Source organism: Pongo pygmaeus, chromosome 14 (genome assembly GCF_028885625.2).
Source record: "Pongo pygmaeus isolate AG05252 chromosome 14, NHGRI_mPonPyg2-v2.0_pri, whole genome shotgun sequence".
Taxonomy (NCBI): domain Eukaryota; kingdom Metazoa; phylum Chordata; class Mammalia; order Primates; family Hominidae; genus Pongo; species Pongo pygmaeus.
This window is the reverse complement of record NC_072387.2, coordinates 41,417,250-41,439,492: the sequence shown is the minus strand read 5'-3', so window position 1 is coordinate 41,439,492 and position 22,243 is coordinate 41,417,250. Positions and strand designations below refer to the sequence as shown.

The 22,243-nt window shown below is 41.7% G+C and overlaps 1 long non-coding RNA gene across 1 annotated transcript in view; it reads left to right on the top strand.

Moving 5' to 3' along the window:
• The first annotated feature begins 6,860 nt into the window (after window positions 1-6,860).
• LOC129011738 (uncharacterized) overlaps window positions 6,861-22,243 on the top strand; it is a 100,959-nt gene continuing 85,576 nt past the window's right edge. The window contains exons 1-3 of the long non-coding RNA XR_008493415.1: window positions 6,861-7,490; window positions 7,793-7,876; window positions 11,526-11,649. This is a non-coding gene — a long non-coding RNA (uncharacterized LOC129011738). The remainder of the gene's footprint in view (window positions 7,491-7,792; window positions 7,877-11,525; window positions 11,650-22,243) is intronic.

The window sequence follows — 22,243 nt, the reverse complement described above, 5'->3', positions numbered from 1 at the left end:
TTTAGTCCTGGTATTAACTGAGGTCTGACTGCTGGGAAGGCACGTCTTCTCACGCCAGGCTAGCTCGCGTTCAGTACGGCTTCCCTCCTCCAGTCATGGACTGAATCAGCTAATTATTTCCCATCATAAGCTACCCATTGTGGGTAGGCCAGGGGTCCAGCAGCACCTGATGTTCACCCTGGCTTGACTAGAGGAGAAAACGAGAGGGCCTCCCAAACCCTTAGGGTATATCCAGGAAACCTCTTCCCGCAGTAGGGGACATAAAGGGAGAAACATCCACAATGGCTCTTGATCCCTTCAGGACCCCTCAGCACCCCACGGAATAAAAGTTGCTGCAACATTTGTAAAGTCTCTTCCCTTCAGAGGAACTGCCGTTGGGTACTAATAATTTATGCATCATTCTCTTTGCAAACACGTACTTAAATAAACACACCAAAAGTGGGAATTAGAGCAAGAGAGACAGCCCCAACCCCCCTAACCTCCCACCCCCACACCCCCACCCAACCCCCTTGTCTGGAATTCTGGCTTCCTGTCTTATTTGTTATTCTTAATAAAAAATTACTCACAGGAAGAGTGAATACCAAGACTCTCCCCTTGGGGTGGTTTTAGTACTTTTTAAATTTGACAGATAAAGCAGTTAGCAATTCATGAGAGAGCTGAGCAGTTTCGATTCCCTCACCCAGTTTATTGATTCATAACTGTATTCACATTTACACAGTTCATGGTATTCTGAAATCATTTGTGAGCCCTTAGTTGTTATCATCTCTCAAGGGTCACCTTGCTTTGTAAGCCAACAAACACCATTGTAAACAGGAAGTGAATAATTTAAAGGGATAGAGTGAGTCAGAAACAGAATCAGGAACAGGAATTTTGTCAGTTTTAAAATTCTGAGGGCATCTTTTATGTAGACTTGGAAGGAGAGTCAGAGTAGTAACTGGGTAGGGAGGTGACATGCATGTGACTCTTTATAATCAGGATGACAAACTTCCAGCAAAATTATGAATTTTGCCTCACTGTGAATCATTCATTCATTTATTCAGCAACCACGGGCTGGGCACCTACTCTGCACCAAGTACTGTGTAAAATACTAAAAATGCAAAAGTGCATAGTCTAATAAAAGAAAGAGACATGAAGTCACAATGACTTTGAAGTAAGCTCAGTACCTGCTATAAGGGAGGAAAGAAGCTCCCCATATATCCTATTTTATTGAGTGGCTGGGACTCACAAATCAAACTGATAAAAGATTAACATGAGGAAAAAGCAATTTATTTATATATGCAATAGATGTACTCATTGGAGAACAGTGATGAGTAACTCAATGGAAAGTTAGAATGTGGAGCTTATATACCATCTTAACAAAAGGCAATAAATTTATGGAGAAATGACAAAGCAAGCAAAAAGGGATTGGGACTTCTAGGGGTGGTAAATTGTGGAAAGGTAAATATATGGGGAAAATTAATGGATGATAAGAGTTATTTTAGTAATGTTTGTTTGTGCAGACCCAACCTGCTGCCCTTTTTGTCTCTAGTGATAATTGTTGTTTCTCGACTCTGGATATGGGAAAAGGAAAGCGGAACAACTTCACTAAGGGAAATTCATATTCTGCCTTCAGATAGGAAAAGGGAGGATAGAAAGCTTTTCCTCCATTTGCTGCTTCTCAATCGCCTTCAGCTTAAAATAATTCTTAAGCCAAAGTGGCATCTTCAAGGTTGGCATATTCTGATCCCCTGCACTGCAGTCTATTCATAGTATTATGGGAACAGCCTTGGGAAGACTCAGTTCTTCCTGGGGGAGGCAGAGAGTGGTCGATGAATATTCTCCGAGGAAGGGACAGTTGAGCCAGTCATGGGCAGTAAGTTTTTTAAGTAGAAAAATGAGGGAAATACATGCCAGGCAATAAGAACAACTTAAGCAAAGGCAGAGCAGTGTGTGAGAGCTCAGGCCACTGGGCTGTGTTGTGCAGGGAGGGCTACTGCACATCAGGAACCAGGGTAGGCTCTTGGGACACGGGACAGTCTCCTGGCAGTGGGTGGTAGACAAGGAGTAAGAATGAATGAAGGCAGGCAATAAGAAGCCAGAGAGAAAAAAGTAATATTGCAGAGGGCTGGGAAAAGATCAAGAAACAAGAAAGGAAGGGCAACTAGTTTTCTGACCCTTCAGAAAGGGTCAGAATAGGGAAGAAATAGAAAGAGATTCTGCTGATTCTTTCTCCTACACACACAGCTGACCTCAATCCTGATTCTTTAACAAAGCAAAAAAGGAAATACAATAGCATCTTCTATCACCTCTTATTATTGAAGTAGAATTTAATTTTTAAAAATATGATTCATAGAGTAAATTACTAGTTTCCATTTTTCCAAGAAAACCTGATTTAGAGGTTGACCTTGATTTCTACCTATTCAATAAAAGTGAATTCTCCTCTACCCTGAAATCCCTAGGAAGAAAGCCAAATGTGCCCCACTGCTCATAGTTGTCAAAAGTGACTGGGCTAATGATGCATGTAGAAGAAAGAAGAGCTGGATTTGCATGCCATGTTCTCATCACAGTTCATTTTGCAGACTCTAGGCATATGGAGGAAAAATGTTTTTAAGGAAAGTAAGTGATGATGTCCCTGGCTAAGTTTGGTATAACTTAGATCTGTGCCTGCATATTCCAAACAAGAAGGCTAGTGTGGTAATAGCTTAGAAAGGATGGTGGCAGCCAGAAAGGAATCAGAGTAGACTCGAGGGGACCCTGCAGATTGTAGGAGAGAGCCATGTGGATGTCTGGGCAGTGATAAGGAGTCGGGGGAGTCAAGTTGGAATCCACAGGACTTGCTTGAGGATTGGGATGTGGGTGTGAGAGAAAGGGAGGAACCACTTGAGTCCTTTGCCAACCCTCCCTCTTCTGCCCAACTTTAGGATATGGAAAGGGCCATGGGTCTCTCCTCTTCTCCACCCACACACTCTCTAGAGGTGACTCCATCTTATCTCAGGCTTTACATACTACCTGTGTTCCAAACTGAGACCTGAATGCCTTCTTGATAGCTCCATTTGGATACATAATAGTCCACCTCAAATACAATATGCTAAAAGAGAATTCTTAACCACTGGTCCTCATCCCACCATGAAGCCTCCTCTTATAGCCTCCCCTGTCTTGGTTAGAGAGGCCCTATATACATGGTTAAGAGCACAGGGTTCTGCATCTAGCCTGTCTGAGTTCAAATCCCAGCTCAGCCACTTGCTGGTTGTCAGACATTAGACAATTTGCTTAACATCTCTGTGCTTCAACTGTAGAATGGAGGGATAGTAACGGAACCTGCATGCTGTGGTCTGAATGTTTATGTCCCCCAAAATTTCCTCTGTTGCAATCCTACCTTCCAAGGAGATGGTATTAGGAAACAGAACCTTTGGAACATGATTAGGTCATGAGGACACAGCCCTCATAACCAGGATTAATGTCCTTATAAAAGAAACTCCAGAGAACTTGTTTCCCCTTTTACCATGTGAGGACACAGTAAAGGCACCATCTATGAACCAGAAAGCAAGCCCTCACCAGACACTAAATCCACCAGCACCTTGATGTTGGACTTCCCAGCCTCCAGAGCTGTGAGTAATACATTTCTGTTGTTTATAAGCCATCTCCTGTCTATGGTATTTTGGTATAGTCACCTGAACATACCGAAACACTACATCATGGCATGGTTGTGAAGATCCAATGATTTAATCTTTACAAAGTACTCAGAACAGTGGCTGGCACATGGTGAAGCCCAGTGTATTTTCTACCATGTTTATGCCACTATGCCCGGTTGCTCATGCTCTGAAATCATCCTTGAAATACCATTCACTCAAAAAAAAAAGAGGTTTGTCCAATAAAAGTAAAATTATGTCTCAAGAGGGCTACATCCATTATGTAATTATTATCTAGTTATGTGAGATAGGGCAATGGAAAGAGCATGTTATTTGAAATCAGATAAAAACTGATTCCAAATCTTCCTTCTACTGCTTACAAGCTGGTGTCCTTGGAAATCTATTTAAAATTTCTAAGCCTCAGAATTCTCATACTTAAAATAGGAAAAATATTGTGTATCCTCAAGGGTTCTTGTAAACTTTAAATAGCATAATGTATATAAAGCTTCAGCTCAGTGCCAGATAATAGCTACTATTATTAGGATCAAGGATTTGGCTTTCTGAGCCTCAAAGTAGTCTTGTGGCATCAAAAAAAAAAAAAAAAGGAAACAATTGACAATAGATTCCTCTCTAACAGATCCATTGGTCATTTTGGAAAACAAAAAGGCAAAAGCCTTTTGGGAAGCCCCACACTGCTGCCAGAGCAAGGAGGCAGCCTGGGACTGTGACATGGGCCAAAGTAAGGGTGGCGTGGGAGACAGTCAAGCCTCCGATTACAGGTGCCATTTCTCAGGGGTCACCTTAGTCATCAGCCCAGACCCCAGGGCCAGGGCACACTGTGAACCCATTTTCAACTGTCTGCCTCCAGTTCTCAAGAGCAGAACAAAACCATTAGTGTTTAATATTTAAACAAAAACCTTTTATTAGTAGTCACTTTAAGCCCGAGTGATGATTATTAAAACATAATGGATAGGGTCTTATTTTTAAAGCTTGATTTTTAATGATGGAGATAGATATCAGAACTAAAAAAAGATTGAGCTCCCTTGTTCTCTAGAGATTGTTCTTTCTTCGGGTCAGAGCCTTGGGGAGATTTCCTGGCTCCTCTAAAAGCTGGGGCTGCCTTTCTCACCCCAGAAATCTGTCTCTTTACCTATGTAGGCAGAAGAGTGTCCCCAGGAAGAACCTGGACACTTCCCACTTGGCACACTAGGCTGACTTCCCACATGTGGGAACTCAGGGCCATGGCCAGGGTGAGAAGCCAGTGCTGCTACCAGCCGCCAGCCCCAGCTCCTGAGCCCTCAGCCATGGGACATCTGACCTGGCCTGTGGCAGTTGACTCCAGGTACAGGGTCCCAGGTACTTGGAATAAGCTCATATTTTTATGGCTGGTCACTTCTGGGGGGTTTTGTGAACTTGGTTGATTCTTCTTTATTTACTAGGACAACAGAGCCTGCTCCACACACTGGAACCAGAGGTGGATGAGGACTGAAGGAGGAAGAGGAGAAGGCAGGGGGCCTGGCCCAGCCTCTTCACTCTGCTGACCCTTGCAGGTGTCAGTTCAAAGTCCTGAGTGGAGCTCCCGGATGACTGCACAACCAGGGGCCGAGCAGATTAGCCGACTCCAGTGGAGCAGGCTAGAGACCTGTAACTGGGAGCAGGGGAATCTCTTGAATTATAAAATCAAAAAATATAAAATTCCAGGCCAGGCATGGTGCCTCATGCCTGTAATCCCAACACTTTAGGAGGCCAAAGTAGGAGAACTGCTTGAGCTCAGGAGTTTGAGACCAGCCTGGGCAACCCCATCTCTACCAAATACATAGTATATGTTAACTTATATATATAAATATTATATATATGTTATAACTGTATTCCTAGGAGTTATATATATTACATATAGTTATATATATATAATTCTATATATAGAGCTACATATATATTTTATATATAATAGCTTATATATTATATATAACTCCTAGAAATATAGTTATAACATATATACAGTTGTTATAACATATATACAGGAATACAGCTATAACATATATAAATATATAACATATATTACTGTATATGTTATCTATCTGTAAATATTATTTATATATTACTATATATGTTATATATCTATAAATATTATCTATATAGAGCTATATGTATGTAACTATATTTTATATATATACATAACTCTTAGGAATACATTTATAACACATATGTATAAATATAATATATAGTTTTATATATATATAACTGCTAGGAATACAGTTTAATAAGTCATGTGCATGACATGTGAAGAAAATAAGAAAATTCTATTGAGAAACATAAGATGTTTGACTGCAGGGAAAACTACATCCTCTTTTTTAACATGTACTATATATTGTAAAAATAACATTTCTTTAAAATAAAACTAAATTTAATGCAAATCCAAGTCAAAAATCATTTGGGACTTTTTTCTTTGTTATGGAAAAAAATTTATTTCAAATTTCTTCTGAATGAATAAGCATGGATAAATAGCCAGGCAAAATAATGAGAGAGCATTTGTCCTATTGGATATTATAAGCATACAAGTATAAACATTAAAACATTATATAATAGCAGAAAGCCCAATAGCACAGAATCCACAATTCAGAAACAGACTCGTGTGTGTGAGAACTTGATATAAGATCAAGGTGGACTATCAACAAAATGAGTTGGAAAAACTGTCTAGTCATTTGGAAAAAATAGAAATGACAAAGCTCTACGCCCAAATTAAACTTCACAAGGAGCAAATATCAGGACATAAAAATATACATTTTAATTAAAGTACTAAAATAAAACTTAGGTAATTGATTGATAATCTTAGCACACAACTTTTTAGATGGTCACTTAACCCTATGTATTAGTATTTTAAAGTTTGAATCAACAATTCCATTCATGGGATTTTTTTTTCCCCTGAGGCCATAATGGGTCAAGGTGACAGAGAAAGATATACAAGGATGGTCATTAAGCATTTTTGTAATGGTGAAAAATTGGAAACAACTTAAATGTTGATTAAATAAATTACAGCATACCCATACAATGAAACCCAAACAGCCAATTAGAATAATGATATATCACCACACTGATACTCCATTGCCTGAGCACTGTTGGTAAGAAAGTCTGCCCCTGTTACAGCCCTGACAGCAGTTTATGTCTGTGCCTGCTGATCCATCCTCACCAACACCAGGGGGTGTTGTTCACATGCTTGTTATCTACAGCTGTCCTTTCTGCCCATCAACAGACAGTTCTGCCCATGGGCACGGGCCATTGGTCTCAATTACGCATGGTTTGCCCTGTAATGCCCTCCAAATGACCAGCTGAAAAGATTGATAGTCTAGAGCAGAGGACCTGCGGCACCTGATCCACAGACCAGACACTTAGGAGGCTTCTTTGTCCTCCCGGAAGTGCAAGCAAAGTTTTGGTATTCATCAAATGAGTGATCAATGACAGGCTATCACATCTACTGCAAAAATATATGGCACTTCCCTCTCCACCTCCACAGTGGGCTGTGAAAATTAATTGAGTTCAGGCTGTGAAAAACTTAAGCTGCTACATGAAATGCAAAATCATTAAGCTTCAGAGATTGTAACATTCTGCTTGTGGCCTTGGGACTGAAACACCAGATGTCGTGCCCAGTAATGACTTCACTTTTCATCCAACTTCAACAACTCAAGATTGAGCGCATTTTGGGTTTTAACCTTGCACTGCTATACTGAGATTCAGCAGAAGTTAACTACCCCCAAGACTCCCTCCAGAGAACTGGGACCTCAGGATCATCTTCAACACCTTCACACAGAGTACGGAGACAAAACCCTTGCCACATAGACCCGCCACACCACAATACCAGGTGGAGATGCACCGTTGCTTGAGTTGGTGAGTGAGGAGGGCCATTGCTTGTGTTATCTGAGGGCTGTGGAGGAAAGAGAATTAGGTAAGTTCATTTAGAACTAACTAGAACAGTTTTCAAAAAGATGTCTCAGTGTGGGGCCTAGTTAAGACATATATTTCAGAGTAATCATCTCCAAATGAGTGATTTTTGTTTTCTTGCTTATTTCCTGATTTACTTGAGTTGTCCTGGCTCAAGGAATAAAGAAGGCATTTATACAATAAAAGTGGTGTGAGTCACCCTTTCTAACCTTTAAGATTGGTTTTCAAACTGTTAAAAATTCTTGTAGGTCCACCAAGAAAGTTGCCATAGAAGCCTGAAGTTACGACAGCTTATAAGGAAGTGGTTATTGATTATGACGGATGGAGAAAGTGTAAGCTGCCTATGTTTCATTCAGACTCAGACTAGCTCCGGTTAGAGAAATCAATTAAAAGGAGGAAAAGATGAGGAAGTTCTGCAGAAATAAATTCAAGGGTCAACTAGCAGTGGATAAAGACACAACTATGATCTCTGTGATTTCTTTCCTCTTTTATTTGACATTTTTTCACTTCCGCATGATAAAGAAAATAGAGACATGGCATGCTGGAAAGAAAACTAAAGCTATTTCTTTAATTAAGTCCACTAACCTCGGAAGAAAGACTGAAGTGTTCTTGTGGCTTCAACAGACAAATGATAGTAGCTGCTAAGACAGAAACTACTTGGAAAGACTATTGATTTTAGATTCAGAGAAAATGAATAAGGAAAAGTTAAAGATTGATGAGAAAGGTATAAAATGTGCTACGAGAATTTTTCTAAAAGTCACGTTTAAAAAAATGAGTTTATAATGGATTTTAGGTTAAATTCCTTTAATGAAGAGTTACATGTTTCCTGACTATGTATAAGAAATTCCTGAATGTGACTCTAAGAGACTTGAATAAAAGGACCCACATGTCTTTTGCCCTGTGATGGCCTGCCTAAATTGCAGGGCTATAAAAAGGAAAACCACCTTTAAAAGTTTCAACCCTAAGTTGACTTTATCTTACAGAAGAAAGAATTTCATGTGTATGCTAAAATATATACATACAGCATAGAATGTATATATAATTTCGCGATAAAATCTTCTGTTTTAGTGTACTTGCATCTGGGTACATAACCTCCCCACATCTCTTTGGTATTCTTATTTGTTCGGCTTTTCCATTTTACATATTTTCCCCAAGTGCCAAACATTAATAAAATTGCTAGCATTGATTATTTTTCCTTCACTAATACATCCCTTTGAGCGTGTTTCCCCAGAAACAAATAACTAGGCGCAGCCTACCCTTTGCTGACACATGAGAATCCTATAATTGCAGACAGGAACAAAGATTCTAAAGAAAGTCTTTGTCTTCAGTTCTTATATTATTGTCCCCCCATCTTCTAGCCCTCCCCTCATCCCCATTCATCTGACCCCAGTTCTGTTGTGACAGACTGTTATAATAATTACAGCGAATCATGGCTTTCTGTGTCTATGTCCCTTTGATCCTTCCATTAAAAGATGGAGTCTATTTCTCTACCTCTTGAATCTGGAAGGTCCTTGAAACCCACTTGGACCAACAGAATGCAGCAGAAGTAGCATCGTGCAAGTTCTAGAGGCTAGGTCTTAGGACCCTGAGACCACCATGCTGTGAAGAAGTCCATTCTGGTCTATTGGAAGATAAGAGACTGTGTGAAAAAGAACAGAGACACCCCATCCCACAGTCAGCACCATGTGCTGACAGTAAGTGATACCATCTTAGACCCTCAGCCCCAAACTCCCAGGTGACGACAACCAAGTAAGTGAGTCTAGGCAAGACAAGTAACAGAACCACCCAGATTTCCAGCCCTAAGGATCATTAGAGATAATAAATCACTGTGCTTTTTAAGCCACTCAGTTTTAGGGTGGCTTGTTATACAGCAATTGATAACTGGTACATCCTCCAAGAAACTATGTCTTGCAGAAAGAGTTCTACAAAAGGATAAGAAATAAACCATAATTTAACCTCCTTCCTTTGATCTACTCCCACCCCGGGTGCACATTCTCCTGCAGCCTACATTCTGGAAACATGCCATTAAACATTCATTCTTTGGAGAAGCCTTTGTTCTGGCCTGTCTCTTAAATTATTGAAGAATTCCTCTTATGTTCATTTTTCTGCCTGTTAACAAATGTTTGAGGGAGGGAAGAAGTAAGATGACTTAAGCTGAACTCCCAGAAGGCAGACGCAAGATACTCAAACATCATTTTGTATATTCCCAGGATAAAGCCCTGAACAGTAGGCACTGAATAAACCTTACTTGAAGATAGCAATAAAAGGGAAGGTCAGCATCAAAGACATTGGATCACAATCTTATTCAGGACATGCAAATCATCATGTACTTTGTCTTAAAAACCAAAATCTTTTAAAGATCAGAACAGCCAGAGGCAGAAACAAGATTGGGTTGTAATATTTTAAGGCTACAGCAAGATGTACATCAAATAGATTCTGCTACATTTTCAGCAAACTCCCTTCTCAAATACGGAGTACATTAGTAATTTGCCGTGAAGGGGAAAGCAAATCATAACAGCATCTTGATGTAAGAGGAAAGTACACTTATGGGGAGAGTGCCGGATGTTTCTTTCAGTGAGGAACTATGTACAGGATTCAGAATTCCCAGGATTTGAAAGTTGTGCTGCAGAAGCACCAATTAGAACTGAAAATCTCCTGGGTTCCTTTAATAATACTACAAAACAAAATGAACTAAAATTCTGGGAGGATTCTTCTGAGCAAATCCATGTTTCATAGAACAAAAGTCAAACATGCACAGCTTCCACCTAAATTCACCAGATTGTGCTGCACACATGGTGAATAATTCAAAAGTAATAGACAAGTGATTTTTGTTAACTTTATGGCCTTGGTTCGTCTTTTTTGTTTTGTTTTGTTTTGGGGGGTTCTTGTTTGTTTGTTTGTTTTTTGTGATGGAGTTTTGCTCTTGTCGCCCAGGCTGGAGTACAGTGGCACGATCTCAGCTCATTGCAACCTCTGCCTCCCAGGTTCAAGTGGTTCTCTGCCTCAGCCTCCCAAGTAGCTGGGATTACAGGCATCCGCCACCATACCCTGCTAATTATTTGTATGTTTGGTAGAGACGGGTTTCCACCATGTTGGGCAGGCTGGTCACGAACTCCTGACCTCAGGTGATCCACTTGCTTCGGCCTCCCAAAGTGCTGGGATTACAGGCAGGAGCCGTGGCGCCCGGCCCTATGGCCTTTGTTCCTTATCAGTCTACTAGACTTTGAATGCTAAACCAAACAAGGAGGTCACACAAACATCTAGAAGCAGTATTCAAATCTAGACCACTATTGAAATTGGCTTACTCTGGTTGAAACCAACTCCAGGTTTAAATGACCTGAGTTAGGAAATTATTTTGGGTAGCATTTCCCAGCAATATGGTCTGATGAGTGAGATTTGCTGTTATTATGTTGTTGGTGCTGCTGTTACTGGTTTATATTTTTTGTTTTGTTTTGTTTGGTTGTGTTTGGTTTGGTTTAGTTTGGTTTGATTTGGTTTGGCTTGGTTTGGTTTGATTTGGGGGTTTCTTTCAGTTGGTCTTAATGTTCAGAATTTTTTCTGTGCTGCTGCCAGATGTTAAGTGATAGTTGGCTCCCCGACAGCCTGCATTCTGAAAAATAATAAAACATAGGCCACCAGAGGTATAAAATAAATAAAAATCACAAAACCAAGTTTATTAACTTTCCAGGCAAGGAAGCACACGCTAGTAAAGAAATTCACTGAAGAGTTAGCAGAGAGGGGGAAAGTTAGGGATTTTTCAATCTAGAAAATGAGGGCTCACAGATTAGAGTTTGAACACCAGCATTGCAGGTGGCCCCAGTGAACCCAAAGGCCTGAACCCAGTTGGCTCAAACAAATCCAGTCATTCATTGGTCAAGCAAGAGTCTTTGGTTGGGCCCATAGGGGTTTGGTGTTTGGGTCCATTTCAGCTGCTTAGAATGGGTTAGGAGGAGACACAATGTTGATTTTGATATCTCCTAGGGCAAACGTGGCTGAAAGTGGACATTTTTGCCTTGACAACTCCATCTGCTCCTCCTCTATGAAAGCTCCATCCAGGGCCAGGCGCAGTGGCTCACGCCTGTAATCAACACTTTGGGAGGCCAAGGTAGGTGGATCCCCTGAGGTCAGGAGTTCGAGATCAGCCTGGCCAACATGGTGAAACACAGTCTCCAGTAAAAATACAAACATAGCCAGGCATGGTGGTGCGTGCCTGTAATCCCAGCTACTTGGGAGGCTGAGGCACGAGAATTGCTTGAACCCAGGAGGCAGAGGTTGCAGTGAGCCAAGATCGTGCCATTGCACTCAAGCCTGGGCGATAAGAGTGAAACTTTGTCTCAAAAAAAAAAAAAAAAAAAAAAGCTCCATCTATGACAAGGGTGTGCATTTGGTGATTTGTCTCCCTTTATAGTCTTAAGCTCAGTGTCCTGGAATTTGGCAGTCATCTTTGGTAAATGTAAAACATGTCTACGAATGAATGCAGTTCACATGTTCAAGGGGTCTCCACTGCCCTGCCCTGGTTCTGCTCTAGAATTAGCCCTTCTTCCAAATCCTACTTTTATCCAACATGCCAGGATCCTAGTTTTGAACTTCTCTTTGAACAGCAAATAGTAGCTGGCAAAAAAATACTTTTGTATGATTACATCAGACAATTGTGACCCCCTCAGAGCAATCGTGTTCCCCAGAATTCTTGGTAGATTTTAGGAATATTGATGTGCAAATGTCAAAGAATGCATTCACAATGTAGCAGATGATGGAGAAAGGGGGGTGGGATGATAAAGAAGAGAGAATAGAAGGTAGGAGGAAAGGGAAGAAAAAGAGCTTAATGAATATCATTGTGGTGAAGTGCAAAGAGAGATGAAAGAAAAATGGCATGGGAGAAAAATGATAGCATTGAATAAACCTAACTGAGCCAGGGCCATATGTGACCAGAAGGCCAGAGAGAAACAGCAGCAGCTGGAGAAGGCTGCAAAGCTAAGCAAGTTCATTTTGCACAGTCCGGGCAGGAAAATGCTGTTGGCTAGAACAGAAAATAACGTGATTTTTCCCCCTGCTGATGCATCTCTGGGATCCTGCCAAGGCTCTATTCTGCAGAACCAAAAACTAAATAGACTAATTTATTCAGATGTGTTCCCTTCGTTCTCTCCCTAGAATGGTGTTAAACCTGCCCAGGATACCAGAAATTTCTGTGAATTTGGATGACAAGGCATTAGCCAGCATGTTTCTCTCCCTCCCACAACACCTGCTGCTGAAGAGGAAGCATTTGCCCCTTGCATGCAAATCGTTTTTTGTAAATGAGGCATCTAATGAGCACTCTCATGGAAGTACCCTAGAGCAGGTAACACTTACATGAGGCACAAACTCAAAAATGAAAAAGAAACTCATTATTTGCAATCCCAGAGCTAAGCATTTGCTATAAAACCACTATTCTCAATCTTTTCCTTGAACATAATTAATAGTTCTCCAAAATCCTCTGTGAATATTTGCCCAGCTGTGGCATCCAGAGCCCTTGCTGTAGGTTCAGAATCAATGTTAGAGCTGTAAAAACCTTAGAGATCATCCAGGTACATGCCTTCTTCTCTCAGAAGAGGACATTGCAGCCAAGAGAGTTGTGCGAATTACTCAGGGTTGCACTACTAATTAGGAAAAGGTCTCCTAATTCTCAGTACAATATTCATTTCACGGCTCTATGACACACATCCTAACTTATCACCCACACTTTCTCCTCCACCTTCATCATGTCCCTTGCCACTGAAGAATTCATTTTTCTGCCACAACAGAAAATCTAACAGACAGTGGTTAAAACCATAAAGATAATTCCTGTTTCCTAGGTGAGAGGCTGGATGTAGGTGGCCCCAGGATTTGTCTGCTGCTCAACGATGTGATCAAGAACTCAGGCTTTTCTCATCCTTCTGTCTGGGCACCCGCAGTGCGCAAATCCGTCATCTTTGAACCTGTGATTTCATGGTGACTGGATGCCTTCCACAGCTGCAGGCATTATGTAGTCATGCCAGTGCCCAAGCAGAAAAGAAAGGGATGGGCAGAAAAGGACTTTGTTTCAGATCAGGGAGGAAAATCTATTCCAGAAATAAGATTTCCTTTTATTTCTCCTTGGCCAAAACTAGATTCTGTGGTCATCCGAAGCTGAAAGAAAACCTAAGAGAGAAATTATCTGGCAAATGGTAACATTGCCATCATTAAAAAAAACAGGATTATGTCACAAGGAAGAAAGGTGTGTGGCTGTTAGGCAAGTATATCAGTTAACTACACAAAAAAGACACCAGAGAAAATTATCTCTAAATATGCTGGGTTAACTCAGGAATAGAGATAAGACTATAATCTGGAATGCAAGAAATGGCAAGCCACCAATGCATTCAGTGAGAGAAGGGTAAGGGAACTTTTATTAGCAAAAACACAGATTTACACAAGCTGCTTAGAAACAGAGTTCATTGGTTCCAGAGGTTTGAAGCCAGAGTTCTTGTCAATTCATTGGTGGAGATATCATTACCGGGCAAGTGTTCTTTCAAGAACGTGTTATGTGAATTACCGCAGTTCTAAAGAATGTCTGGTGATGAACCTTATCAAAGCAGGAGATGCATGAAGGACTCCAAAGGTTTTTAGAAAGTCACTGGAAATAGTTCTTATCCCAGACACGTAAGCATGAGCCTCCTCTCCATCTGGCCTTCCAGCTCTATTTTGCCTGGGTCTGACAAAAGTGATTTCATCCTAGTATCTGCAACTCTCACACTAACAACGTGCAACAAACCTCCTCCAAAACTCTGTGGTTTAAAACAGCACCCATTTCTCTGAGTGTTTCTCTGGGACATGGAGGTCACCTGATACCACTGAGCTCAGTCGGATGGTTCTGCTGCTCTCATCTGAATTTGTTCAGAGAACTATAGATCACCAGGACATCCACACAGAGCTAGGCTCTGCTCCACGTGTCCCTCCTCCTTCTGGACCAGCAGGCTACTGAGGAATGCTCTTATCATGGCAACAGCCCAGACACAGGAGTGCAAGCAGGATCATAGAGGGCCGCCGGCAGTCTAGACTCATGACCAGGACACTGTCATCTGCTGTCTCATTCTATCAGCCGAAGCTAGTTGTATGGCCAAACCCGAAATCAGGGCTGGAGAAACCTACTAGTGGGAGGAGCTGCAAAGTCACCTGGCACAGAGTGTGGGTCCAAGGAAAAGTGAGGATGTGGCCCTGCATAGTGACTCATGCCTGTAATTCCAGCACTTCGGGAGGCCAAGGCGGAAGGACTGCTTGAGCCCAAAAGTTTGAGACTAGCCTGAGCGACGTGGTAAAACCCTGTCTCTACAAAAAATAGAAAAATTATCTGGATGTGGTGGTGTGCACTTCTAGTCCAGGCTGCTCAGGAGGCTGAAGTGGGGGTATCACCTGAGCCCAGGAATTGGAGGCTGCAGTGAGCTATGATCATCACTACCCTCCAGCCCAGGTGACACAGTGAGACCCTGTCTCTCAAAGAAAAGAAAAAGAAAAGTGACGATGTGGGGCCAGTGACGCGATCTGGCTCACTAAGCAATCAACGCTGTGTGCTCCACTTCTTTTCATTCACTCCCAATCACCCTCCCCAACCGCACTCACTGTGCTTTCCTTTTGCTTCCTTCTCTACTCTCCTCCACCACCTCTATCACCATTTTTTTCTTATATCTCTGTTCACAGTGGGGTGCCCATGGAAGTTCTTGGCGGAGAGTGAGTGGATGTGGGATGTAGGGTGCTGTCAGCACTAAGTGGGGTGCTCCATGGCACCTGCAGCCAGGAGCAGTGTTCTTACCCAGCAGTGGAGCTCTGCCTCCCCACATGTGTAGGGACAGTAGGAGGAGTGTGACCTCAACACCTGGCTCCTCCCAGACTTGGGCCCTGAGCCAATCCTGCTGGTGTTTCCACATGGAGCCTTCCAGAGGCCTCAGGAATCTTACATGACTGTGCCTGAATGCAAATGGCCAAAGAGGCTTTTCCGACACAGTCTCTGTTTATCTGAAGGCACTTTGGCAGTGCTGCCATCCCAAAGCCCCGATGTATGACCCAAACCTTGGATTAAATCCACGCTTCATTCCTTTCTCAGTGTGCATTTCAAGTGAGCACTCATGAGGGAGTCGTCTTTTGCCTGCTTTATAGGTTCTACTCTCTGAAAAACAAATTGATACTGAATGCAGCCTGCTCCCCATTTGCTTACTTGCCAATTTTAAAGAGTGTATTGTCTAACGAATACATTAGTAGTGTGTCTGTGTTTTCAACAGAAATGGTGGAAATTGATTGAGGAAGACCTTCAGAGTGAGGGTGGATTCCTGATGAGCCCTACAGACCAGCTGGATTGATGATCCTAGCTCTAGTCACTCCTCTCCTCCTTCCTTGGTTCAGTTTTTCTTGCCATAACCTCATGTTCACAATTAGTAAAGGGAACAAGGTCTTCTCAGCCCCAAACACAGGCTGCCTCTGGCAAGCCACACAGGCAATGAGCAGACACACCACACCAGGAAACACATTTGGAACTTTTTTCTGTTTTATTTCCCTTTGATGGCAAAGGATGGCCTTTGATGCCAAACTACTGGAGGCTCCATCTGAGCAGAGGCTGGCTTTAGATGGCTATTCAACTAAAGCGAGAAGAGGCAGTGGGGCTGTCATGAGGATGCTCTTCAGTGGAAGCCAGGGGACCTGGATTCCAACCCCCATTCCTTCTGTCCCTAGAGGTGAGACCTCAAGCTTGTCATTCATCCTCTCTGAGCCTTTGTTTCATCATCAACATACAGGCTTGCAGCCAGGGAAAGATCCTCAACATTCATTTTTCACATGACTGGCCAGATGAGCAGTGCCTTGAGGCATAAGCCACGCAAATGTCTTCACTTTGTAAAGTTGAGCAACGCAGCTCTGAAGAGCACTGCTGGTGCTTGAATGTGTCCAGCATTGGGCACTCTCCACACCTAATCAATCCTGGTATAATTCCTTCTACTCTGTTGTGGAGAAAGCACGGTAAAGTCTATAAGTAGTCAAGACATTGTGAGATAGTATTTTTAGCAAATATGTCAGTAAAATCAATCGCTAGTTTGTTTCAAGGGCTGGTGCCATTCTGGGACAGCTCATGGAGGCTCAAAGACCGGGGCTATTGAGAAAGACTGACAAGGTCTTCTCTGGTGGGGTTTATGTTCTGATAGTGGGATGTGTGCCATTAACAAGCAATTAAATAGATGCTAATTTCAACTTGTAATAAGTTTATGAGAACTGGAACAGTGCTATGGACTGAACTGTGTCCCCCCAAGGTTCTATGTTGAAGCCCTAACCCCACTGTGATGATATTTGGAGACTGGGCCTTTGGGAGGTGATCAGAGTTAGATGAGGGCCCTTGTGATGGGATTAGTGCCCTTATAAGAAAAGACACAAAAGAGCTTGCTCTTTCTCTGGCATTTAAGAACACAGCAAGAAGGCAGTCATCTACAAGCCAGGATGAGAACCTTCACCAGGGATCCAAATTAGCCAGCACCTTGATCTTGGACTTTGCAGCCTCCAGAACTGTGAGAAAAATAAGTTCCTGTTGGGTAAGCCACCCAGTCTGTGGTATTTTTTTATGGCAGCCTGAGCTGACTAATACAAACAGAATTATTTGATAGAGAGTATATGGGCATAGGAAAAGTCTCACTGAAGAAGAGGTTTTGAGCTGATACCTGAAAGACAAGGAGGAGCTGAGCATGCAAAGATTTGGGGGTAAAATATTCCAGCCAGGAAGAGAAACAGAAAGTGCAAAGGCCCTGGGGCTTCAGGAATGATCCAGATGTTTTAGAACAAAACCAGGCAGTGGGGCTGGAGCATAGAGACAGGAGAAGAGTGTTGAGAGAAATAAACAAAAGTCGGATTACTTAGGCTTATAAGGAGAGAATATTTCTGGAAGGATACATAAGAAACTGTTAACTGTGGTTACTTCTAGAAGATGGAATGGTGGATAGGATCAGGAGACAAATAGAAAATTTTGTTTTTTGCTACCTACCCCCTGACCATTTGAATTTTTATTTAGATCTTATATTAATTTTATAATAAACAAATGTTTATCATATGTTCAACTATAAGGTGACCCCAATACCAGAGGATCCTGCTTTTAAATAAAAATACCTAAAAAATAAGTGTTTTGGCTAACTCAAATACATAACCCTTAGGGGTGTAGCAAAAATAGTCAAATATCTGCTTAACATATTTAATGAACTACTCATACTGTTTTTAAATATTGTTTTTTCTCATCTCTCATTTATGCAACAACTTTATCCAAACTTTTATATTTCTTGATCATCAAGGTCAATTTCTCACAAATGACTTTTGAGTCTTCTAAGAATTTTCCGAGTAGATTAACTTCCTGGTAATATGTGTTGCTTGACACATGGCACTGTCAGAGGGGATTTATCCCAGGCCTCAAGTAGCCATTCACATTATGTTAGGAGAGAGCCTTTCATTTTTTTTTTTTAATCTTGTAGGTGCACGTGGTAGGAAAAATAATGGCCCCCCAAAGATGTCCACGTGCTAATCCCCAGAACCTGTGAATATGTTAGGTTACATAGCATAGGGGAATTAAGGTAGCAGATGGAATTAAGATTGCTAATCAGCTGACTCTAAAATATGGAGATTATCCTGGATCATCCAGGTACATCTAATGTAATCACAGGGGTTCTTAAATGTGGAAGAGACTGCAAAAGGGTAGGTCACGGTAATGTGATATGAGAATGACCCAACCTACTCTGAAGACAGAAGAGACGGCGGTGAGCCAAGCGTGCAGCCTCTAGGAGCTGGAAAAGGCAAGAAAAGGGATGCTTCCATAGAAACCCCAGAGGGAACTCAGCCCTCTGGACACCTTGATTTTAGCCCAGTGAGATGCTTTTTTTTTTTTTCTGGACTTCTAAGCTCCAGAACTGGGGGGCTAATAAGTCGGAGTTGTTTTAAGCCATTGCGTTTGAAGTAATTTGTTACAGCAACCATGAAAATAGAGTAACGCAATGCATAATCTTGATAATAGAGTAACACAATGCATAATCTTGATGTTCTTGATTTTCACGGTGGAACCACATCCTATATCACTCTACTAAGTAATTTTTTTTTTTTTTTTTTTGAGGCAGAGTCCTGCTCTGTCACCCAGGCTGGAGGGCAGTGGTGTGATCTGGGCTCACTGCAGCCTCCACCTCCCAGGTTTAAGCAATTCTCCTGCCTCAGCCTCCCAAGTAGCTGGGACTACAAGTGTGTGCCACCAAGCCCAACTAATTTTTGTATTTTTGATAGAGATATGGTTTTGCCATGCTGGCCAGGCTGGTCTCGAACTCCTGACCTCAAGTGATCTGCCTGCCTCGGCCTCCCAGAGTGCTGAAATTACAGGCGTAAGCCACTGTGCTGGGCCTCTAAGTGATCTTTAAAGGGCTCACTTGAAACAATATTGAAGACATGCTATTATGAAGCCATTCCTCCTAGGATCAACTGGTAAAATTTATTTAATCTCTCTCCAGCTCTCATTCTATCAGATGACTCATATGTGCCTAAAACTAGAATTAAAGGAGGTTATATCGGGCTAATGCTCTTTTCAACAAAGAGGAGAAAAGATTGTTGTTCACAATTATATAATTGAGTATATGCCCTGAAATATAAGAAACTTTTCTTATAAGTGACTCTTTTCTGAGGATAATTGTGAGGGCAAATCTTACTTGTAGCAATTTTTGTTTATATAGTATTATAGCATAATTTAAATAGAAATGTTTTGGGCCCACCAGACTGCCATCCTTGTTCCTCTCTAGCCTGCTGACCCTGCCTTTCTTAATATATATCAATTGAATTGCAGTGCTACCCTCGGTTTACCAATGTCTCTGATTGGAGTATCACTGCTTTCCCTCCCAGGAAACCCTGGACTCCTTAGGCTACCGGTTATACCTAGAGCTGAGGTAGCTTTGCCTCAGCCACTCAGGAAACAAAGGCTTATTTTACACACTGCTTCTGGAATGAGGGGACCGCTCACCCTCCACTAGCATCTCCATCATTTCTTCCCAGGAGGTCTGTTTCTGTGCATTTGTCCACTGACGCACACAACAGAAGTAGCTGGCAACTTCTCTCAAATGAGAGAAGAACCCAAATTTAATTTCTGGTGGACCACCTTCTGGTTGGCCAGCTGTGCATTGTGTAAGAATTATTTACAAATAACTTTGTTCCCTCCTCTTGCCTGTAAGTTACTGGATGTTGGGTGCAGTGTGTCTCCCTTTCCTATCAATAACATTTATCGTGTTCCAGATACTTTTGAATACATTATTTCTTTTTATCCTTACAGCCACCTTGGGATATAAGAACTAATATCCCACATTTTATAGATAAGGCAGAGGAAGTTCAACTGAAGTTCAAAGAAGAGAAATAGCTTGTACATAAAAGCACATGGTCAGTAAGTAACAGAGCCCAGATCTGAATCAAAGTTTGTCTTACTCCACAATCAATTCTCATTGTATGATACCTAATGCTTGAAGGTGCTGTGCTAAGAAAAAGAAGAAAATGAATTACGTGATCCCAGGTATCTTGTGCTTGTTACGTACAGAATTTAGCTCAGGATGCTTGGTATGTGTTGGTTTGAACTATAAGAAATTGCCATTTTGTAGATTAAAAATAGTCATATCTTAGAAATGTTTATGGCCACAGTGGAAGGTCTGTTGAATTGGAATGAATAGTAGTCATTAGGTTACAGGGGCTTTGTAGTCTGACTAGCCAGGTTCAAATCCTTCCTCTGCCACTTGCTAACTGATATTGGGCAAGTTATGTGACCTCTCTGGGTCTTGGTTTTGTCATCTATAAAGTGCGGATAATATTACCTACCTCATAGGGGTGTTGTGAGGATAAAAGGGGTTACTATTTGTAAATCACTAAATAGGCTGCATGACACACAATAAGTACTTCATAATAAATATTAGCTATTGGCATTACTGCTGCTACTCATCCTTCTATGAGCTATTGGCATTAGTTTATAGGAGTGAACTAATTCTACATTTGGGGAGTTGTGGTAGCTGGGAGAGGGGTGGGGATGGTAGAGGATAGGAAAGGATAGCTGAGCCGTGAGAATGACAGAAGCTGTAGGACAAGGACATTTATTATGACTTCCTTGACCATTTCACTAACCACCTTCTTGGCCCCAGAGAGTAAGGCTGGAAGAGAGAATTCCCATTTGACCCTTCTTTCTTGGCCCCCACCTCTAGAGACCTAGAAAGATTTCTTTCTTGCCTCTCGTTTAGCTCTTGTCTGATCTTACTTGAGCACAACACAGACAACTTGGCCATCATGAGGAAGCAGAGCTCGCAGGGAATGGGCGTTTGGACTGAGGACCTTTGGGAAGACTACTGCAAAGCCGCTTGCCTCACCCTCTCAGTTTGTAAAAGCTCGGAGGCTGGGGCACCTGCCCAGGTGCCAGGACTGGGAAAACCGGTGGGGAAAAGAAGCTGCTTCATCATTTACCAGTGCAAGACCAGACAAGAGCAACATGGATTCGCCTCCTGGGGCTGCTTTAACAAATCACCACAAACTGAGTGGCTTTAAACCACAGAAATGTACCTTCTCACACTAGAGAGGCCAGGCTCTCTCTAATGGCTCTAAGGACAGCTTCCATTCCCCTTCCTAGTTTCTGATGGTTGCTGGTGGTGGTGGAGTGGTGTGTGTGTGTGTGTGTGTGTATGTCTGTGTCTCTGTTTTATCTTCCTATAAGGACACCAGTCATTGAATTACAGTCTATCCTCCTATAGTATGACTTTGTCTTAATTTAACTAATTACATCTGATCTGCAAAGACCCTATTTCCAAATAAGGTCACATTTCTTTTTTAGTCCTTGTAAATTGATAAATTATAATTTTATAATATACTAATGGAGTACAATATGATGTTATAATACTGGTGTGCAAAGTGGAATGATTAAGTCAAGCTAGTTAACATATTCATCACCTCAGATATTCATTTTTTGTGGTGAGAACATTTGAAATTTACTTTTAGCAAGTTTGAAATATACATTATTATTAACTATAGCCACAATGCTGTGCAATAGACCAATTAAACTTATTCCTCCTCTCTAGCCAAAACTTTGTAGCCTTTGACCAGCATATCCACATTCTCCTAAACCTGCAGCCTCTGGGAACCACCATTCTATCCTCTGCTTCTATAAGCTCAACCGTTTTAGATTCCATATATAAGTAAGAACATGCAGCATTTGTTGTTCTCTACCTGGCTTATTTCATTTAGCATAAGGTCCTCCAAGTCCATCTATGTTGTGACAAGTGATAGAATTTCCTTCTTCTTTAAGACTATCATTCTATTATGTCTATACACCATATTGTCTTTATCCATTCATCCACTGATGGACACTTAGATTGTTTTCACATCTTGGCTATTGTGAAGAGTGCTTCAAAAAACATGGGAGTGCAGATGTCTCTTTGACATTTTGATTTCAAATCCCCAAATCAGGTCACAGTCTGAGATCCTGGCTGGGCATGAATTTTGGGGGAATACTATTCAACTCAGTACACACAACAAACATAAAACACAGTGTTGATTTTCCAGCTGCTTCTTGCTCTTTAGAATGAACGCTGCAGTGTGAATCAGGCCTCAATTCAGAGGGGCCAAGAGAGTGTGAAAAGTGGAGAAACCCTGGAAGACAAACAGAAACTGCAATGACAAGGGCCACAGTAATGCCA